The sequence below is a fragment of the Phalaenopsis equestris genome, unplaced genomic scaffold (genome assembly GCF_001263595.1).
Source record: "Phalaenopsis equestris unplaced genomic scaffold, ASM126359v1 Scaffold000755, whole genome shotgun sequence".
NCBI classification, from domain to species: Eukaryota; Viridiplantae; Streptophyta; class Magnoliopsida; order Asparagales; family Orchidaceae; genus Phalaenopsis; species Phalaenopsis equestris.
The window spans coordinates 270,861-278,202 of record NW_018165195.1 but is presented as its reverse complement, the minus strand read 5'-3'; the positions used below and the strand labels follow the sequence as shown (position 1 = coordinate 278,202).

Here is a 7,342-nt window from a genome sequence, read left to right as displayed (position 1 = left end):
CAATACATTGGTTTCGCAGACCAAACGGATGTCATAACTTTCTTTAGTTTATTTGATCGAGTCTCACCCTCAACTCTTGTGTTCATCCTTCGAGATAGATACAGGATTTGAGGTAAAACGCTCTTTCATCTAAACTATGAAAATTATGGGGTCAGTTTGACTTCATCTTTTTCAAAACTAAAATTTTTTAAAAAAACGTCATTCCGAAGCGGGCAACGGGATTTCAATTCCAATGACCGACAGCTTCTTACGGGCAAACCCCACAATAAAAATAGTGTCGACAGCTTCTGGCGACTCCGCTGGGGATATTGTTATCTAAAGCAATACCGCATCAATTTTAGAGGTTGAGGATTTTACCTAGGGAACTTACATGCTTGAAGCTTGAACATGAAGAAGTTGAACTATTTTTGGTATCTGTGATTTAATCGGATGTAAAATCCGATTAACTCAAATCGGAGCATGAAGAAGTTGAACTGTTGTTACAAGTTCAATCCGTTGGAAATTATTTCCAAAGCTATTTTGTTGTATCCTAGCAAAACAGCTTCTCTTTCAATAATATCCGTCAGGCTTTTTTGAGAATCAAAAATTATTTCCAAACCCAAAACAGCTTCAATTGATTCTCAAAGCTGTTTTTTTGGGTTTCAATTATATCCTAGCAAAACAGCTTAAATCTAGCTTAAATCCGTCAGGCTTTTTTGGCGTGGGCAACCCTAGCAAAACACAAAAAAATAAATAAATAAATCCAAAACTCCATTAAATCTAATTTTTTCACGTTCCGTTTCTCTTCTTGCGTTCCATCAAATTTAAGACGTAAATACGGATTTAGTAAATCTGATTGCGAGCCCGATTTATTCCGCCGTCGCTCACGAGCTCTTCCGTTGCAGTGTCGTTCTGACAAATCCGAATTTATCATATCTTATTTAAATTAAAATTAAGTTGCAATTAAACAGTGCCTATGGAAGAATTAGAAATTAAAAAAGGGAAATTTATACAGACAACACACAATTTTTGTGCATTTACATACATTTAAACTTTCTTATTTGTGCACATACATAGATAGCATTTAAACTTTTTCAAAATAATATAATTATAAGCACCTCCTTTGTCTTACATTGCAAGGTATGTAACACTAATACCAATCCAAGAATTTATTTTGTCCTAGCCATATCAATCCATAAGGAAACATTCCAATATCACAAAAGTTCTAAATTCTAACACTTAAGTTTATCTTCATTATTTATTTTTCATTAAATTGATTCACCCTTAAACACAATTTATCGCCTCTTACAAAAAAGTTTAAGAATCGAATATAGTGACCTAGTTGTGAGAGCCATCATTCTCTCTTAAACTCATAACATTGTCCATCATCCGCATCATCATCATTATCGTCATAATCTCATCAATAGCTTCATTTTAACTATTTAGAGAACGATGGATTTATTAATCCTCATTTTCCATTCATTCTTGCTAAGTGCTAAGTGAATGTAAAACTATTTTTCTCAATTTACTTTGGATAACTTCTATTCATGTTATTTAAGGTCTAATATTTTCAAGCCCTTCTATGAATAAATCTTTATCAATATGCTATTGAAATCTATCTAAAAAGGAGATCCACCTTCACTGATAAACATAGCAGAACAGTCATCAAGCATGATTATAGAACTTTGACTATTGTTTTTATCATGATTCAATAATGTTTAAGTGTAGTTAATAAGTCTTCTCTATAAATTGGAGCGTGATGGTTGTAATAGATTTCAATGAAGAATGGCATGGAATTCAAATCGCTAAAGCTCTTCTCCTCTCATCCCTTTCACCCTTCCCCAACATGGATGTTTAATCCCTGCCTCTACACCTTAGCTAGCACTCTCCTCCTCCTCCTCCTCCTCCTCCTTCTCCCGCTCTTTTTAACCTTCTCCTCTTATTATCTTGATTTTTTCTTCCTCCTCTCCTTCCTTTTAACTAATCCTATTTGAGCTTGTTGGCTTTAACCCAAACTTCACCTTAGAACCAAACAACCATATCCGTACTTCTAGGAAAACCTCTCACTTTTCTCAAGCCAACCACACCTTTCCATAGCCATCTATTTACACTCAACCACCTTGGATCAATTTGAAGAAAATGGAGGCAATAAACTACTCTTATTCCTTGGCCAATCTTCCTTGCAACTGCATGAATTATCTCTTAAACTTAACGCAACACACATGGCATTTAGTTCAATGGATTATGCAATTTTCATCACCATAGATTACAATAACTATCTCAACTCTTCTTAAGCAAGAGTTGAGACGTCTGGCAAGAGAAACAACAACCACGCAACTGTATCTGCACCATTCTCTACAAGATGTGCCTTTTATGGGCTTAATCAGTGTCATAAAAACTTGGAATTTGACTTCTTTTTAAGAAAATTGGTGCTCATACCAGTATATAATATCTGCAAGAATTGAAAATAAAAAGTAACTGCCGCAAACCAACGTCTATTTGCATATCAGCGTGAACAAGCATTTGTCTTAACAAAATTCATCCAAATTTATGTGGCTACTTTTATCTCACCTCAGTAATTATACCTAAACATTTTACAACTTCACGACATCCTAACCTTTTTGCCTCATTATGTAGCAAAACATACTTAATAGAATACCAAAAAAAGGAAGTCTTATATGTTCTAACCTGTAGTCTCTATACAAGATCAGCAAACAAAGATGCCCGCTTATGCCGCTGATCTCAGCAGAGAGACTATTCCGTCAAGCACAAAGAGTCTCGTCGTATGATAGCACCTGAAAGCCCTCCGCCTCTTCTAATTGCTGATGATCTCGCAGGCGCCGATGAAGAGGTGAAGTTTAAACGCATGGCGGATGAAGAACGATGAAGTTTCTAGGGCATGCTCTACAATTGAAATACCGAGTATGAAAGACTTGACCGGTACCATCGTCATTATTCTATGGGGAGCGTGAGTTTGGCTCGAAAATCTATAATTGCTCCAAAATTGGTCCAATTTTTTCTTAGGTTCAAGATAAGCTAAAATTTTGAATTGAGTTTTCCTCGAGCCGATCTTACTCAGTCTCGAAATCAGGTCATTAACAATTCTAGTGAATTTAATGAATTTAGCTCTAAGATCGTCAATTGCTTGAAAATTGGTTCGAATTTTGGCTTGGTTCAAGATCGTTTCGAAATAAACGAGCTAAGTTATGAGTCAAATTTTTGGATCGATTTTAATTTAAAATCCATTTTGAGTCGGCCCCAGCTCGGCTCGAAATTGGAACCTGTTTTGAAGAACCAGCTCAGCTCGGATCGGTTAATAACCCTGATATGAAGGCATGATATTGAGCCTGTTTTGAAAAATATGTGATTAGTAAAAAAAGATCAATAAAATTAAAGTTATATGATTATGTTTTATAAGCCAAATAAACAATTACATATTCGAGCAATTATATAATAAGTTACATGAATTGGTACTTGAATAATAAAAAGTAGAAAGCAAAACTCATTGGTTGCTTGATATAAAAAATATGAGGTGTATAGTGTGAGTATGAACATGGATCTAGAGTAGACAAATTTTGATGAAGAGATTAACTCCATTGAAGAGCTTGTTATGTTTGTTTTAAGTATGGTAATTGTGTCTGAGTTTGTTTAATTGATAAGCCCGACGTGAGTTTAGTAATAAACTTTTTTTGAACTCTGTTAGTGAGTTTTGCTTTAAACCTAACTAAATGTCTGCCTTAGACATGACTAGCAATTCTATCTGAGTCCCAACTCATAATTCAATATTGAGCTTAATTAACATGCTTGGCCTTGAAATATTTAAATGTATTTTTAGAATATGTCAACAAAAAATAAGAGAATAATATCAATAAGATTATATTTTCTTGATAAAAAAGTGATTATTACCTATCATTTTTTTCTTAGAACATCTTGCATCTCCATGACAAATTTATTTATTTTGTAAAAATGGGTGAGAAATATAATATACATTTATGTGCATGAAAAAGATAGCAAATACTTTTAAAGATATCGCTAATTTTGCAATTTAAACTAATTTGATTTTTTAATCCATATTAGCATGGTTAAGTTTCTACAAGTATAACTTTCATTTCTCATTAGAATAAATACAAGAACTTTGGATCATCTTTTCCTACAACATCTAACATATTTGACCATGAGATCACATTTATTCTAAAGGATAATATTGAAGTTTCATAGCACATTATAATGACGAGTGTCTAGTGCGTCTTAAAATTATCTACTTTTATATATACATTTTATGCTCATTTTTAAGGATATGGTGCTTTAAAGAAATGTATTTTCTATTTTTTTTTTATTTCAAGTACATGAAATGGAGTATAAGAGCGAAAGAAGCAAAAAATGGAGCAAAATAAGGTCAAATGAAGTCAAGGAACAAAAATTAACCTGGTGTTTAGCCACTAGAATCTGGCACCTAGGCGCCAGGTAGTTAATTGGGGATTCTAGAAGGCTGGCGCGTAGGCGTCATAAATGGTTTGAATGTTTTGACATTGAATTTTGACAAAATATGAAGAGGTGCTTGAAGTGAACCTTAATGATTTTGAGAGCTCTATTTAATAGAGTCATTGGCTGGTCAAAAATGAGAGCTTTTAATGGGTGTCTTGAGTTTTAGTGTGAGGTGTGTGGGTGTGTGAGTGAGTCTTTTTAGAGTATGTTTTTTTGTGTTTATTAGAGGAAGAAAACAACAAAGGAACTCCAAATGATTTGATTGGGGAGAAGTTTAAGATAAGTTCCTTGTATTTTTATTTAAGTTTTATTTTATTGTGTAAACTTAGACTTTAATATAATCACGTTTTGTTGTGTTATCCCCATGACTTATGAGTAGTTTTCCTTTTCTTTCTCCTTGCAATAAGAAGTAATCATGTATAGGATTAGAATTGTATAAGATTTGTATTATTCTGTATTTGTGAAGATTCATTACTTCGTACTTCATTTACATCTTCAATCTGGTCAATTGAAATGTTAAAATTCATTGTGAGCCCATAATGATCAGGGGGGATATGTATTCCTCAATTACTAAGAATCACATTAATTTTGTGGGTGAAAATGTAATATATGGGTTAGTGCAAATAGATAGAGAGATAAGTTTTGATGGGCGCAGAATTGGTGATTCTAAGGTGACATGTTAGAACCTTTACTAATTTGAACTAGAGTTGGAACCTGAGGTCTGGTTAGTTCTATAGAGATCACACAGTGGGTAATCTAGAAGTGACAGGCTAGAACCTACCCAGAATAACCATATCAATTAAGAACTTACTTTAGGTTAGTCAATATTCTTTTTGCACTCGGGAGAGGGTAAGGAATAGGTATGCTCCTATTTGACACAAAACTACATTTTAACTTTTAAACATTTAATTCCTACATTGTGATATCGATATTGGTTTTAAAGAAAATCTTATTTTACTTGAAACGATACATATACTTGTGTAGTACCCCTAGTGTGTAAACCATTAATTAAACTCTGAATTATATAACATATTTATTATACACACTAGCTGCTAAAATATATTGGGTCAAGTTTTTTGCCATCTTTTGGAAATTAAATATCTACGTAATTTCGGATTGGGTCAAGTTCTTGGCACCATTGTCAATGAAGGAAGAAAAAAAGGAACGAAATTTAAGTAACAGAACTTTTTAACTTAGAAATTTTATTTGAACTGTAGATTTATTTTAGAAAAATTGTAGTGAATTTTTTTATATAAATATTAATTTATTTCTTTGAAATATAAAAAAACTTATAAAAAATTTAAAAATTGAAAATTTTAATTAAAAAAACCAAAAACATAAAAAAATTAAAGAAATAAAAAATTTTAAAAAAATAATATTTTAAGTGTTTCTGTTTTTTTTATTTTTTTAACTATCACTTTTGCATGTGTAGTTCAGGAGCTAAAAGTTTAGTACCTTACGATTTCAATTTAGAACGAAGCATAAGAAAAATCAGAAAATGAAAAGAACTTCATAATTTTCAAAAAATGGCTAATACTTCACATAATAGCATAGATAATCAAACAATTGAAAATGAGCATCATCATATACAAAGACCTTTAAGGGATTATGCAAACTCTACAACATATGAAATTCAGTTAAGTACACAAGCTTCTGTTATAGCAGCTAACTCATTTGAACTTAACTTTGTTATAGTACAAATGATACAAAATAATCAGTTTATGGGAATGTCATTTGAAAATCTAAACTTACACCTTGCAAGTTTTTTAGAACTGTGTGCTACATTTACGCACGATGGTGTATCAAATGATTTTGTTAGGATTAGACTTTTTCTTTTTTTCTTAAGGGATAAAGCTAAGATATGGTTAAATTCATTAGCACCTGGATCTTTTATCAGAACTTGAGGAGATTTAGCACAAAAATTTCTGGCTAAGTATTTTCTACCTTTAAAAACTGCTAAACTTAGAAATGATATTATTTCTTTTACTTAGTATGAAGGTGAGTTAATATATGAAACTTGGGAATGATTTAAAGAACTCCTTAGGAAGTGTCCACATCATACTTTACCAAACTTGTTAATTATTCAAACATTTTATAATGGGTTAGCAGGATCCCTTAGATCTATTTTTGATGTTGTTGTTGGAGGTTCCTTAATGTCTAAACCATTTGATAAAGCTTACGAATTAATAGAAGAAATTGATACTAACAATTTTTAATGGCCCTTTGAAAGGTTAAATTCTAAGAAAGTAGCAAGTGTTCATGATAATGATGTTATTTTCATTTTGGCATCTCAAGTTGCTGTAATATCTAAGAAGTTAGATCAATTCAAAATGAACTTTTTCTCAAACACCTCATGTGATTAAAGAAAACTCATTGGGACAATTGATTGATTCTCAACCTTCATTTGAAACTTTGATGCAATTAACAATAAACCCAATAACTTATACTCTAACTATTATAACTCGGGTTAGAAAAACCATCTTAACTTTGATTGGAGTAATAATTAATGTGATGAAGATTGAATCCAATAATGAAAGATGGATTTTGGAATCATTTATTTTATTTATTACAGTGTTTGGGTTAGTCCAATTCATTGTGTTCCTAAGAAAGAATGAGTGACTTTAGCTATTAATGAAATGAATGAATTAATTCTAACAAGACAAGTCACTAGGTGAAGAATCTGTATTGATTATAGAAAATTAAATCTCACCACAAGAAAAGATCACTTATATTTGCTTTTTCTGAATCAAATGTTGTATAGGCTAGATGGGCACCGTTATTTTTTGCTTTATTGGATGGATATTTTGTATACCACCAAATACCCATAGCTCATAAGAATCAAGAGAAGACAACATTCACAACTCCTTATGAGATTTTT

At 31.9% G+C, this 7,342-nt stretch overlaps 1 protein-coding gene across 1 annotated transcript in view; it reads right to left on the bottom strand.

Annotated features, from left to right (window-relative positions):
* LOC110030722 (protein YIF1B-like) overlaps window positions 1-2,942 on the bottom strand; it is a 78,512-nt gene extending 75,570 nt beyond the window's left edge. The window contains exon 1 of the mRNA XM_020733607.1: window positions 2,668-2,942. The gene's annotated coding sequence lies outside the window, so the exon portion shown is untranslated. The remainder of the gene's footprint in view (window positions 1-2,667) is intronic.
* Between the last annotated feature and the right edge of the window lie 4,400 nt (window positions 2,943-7,342).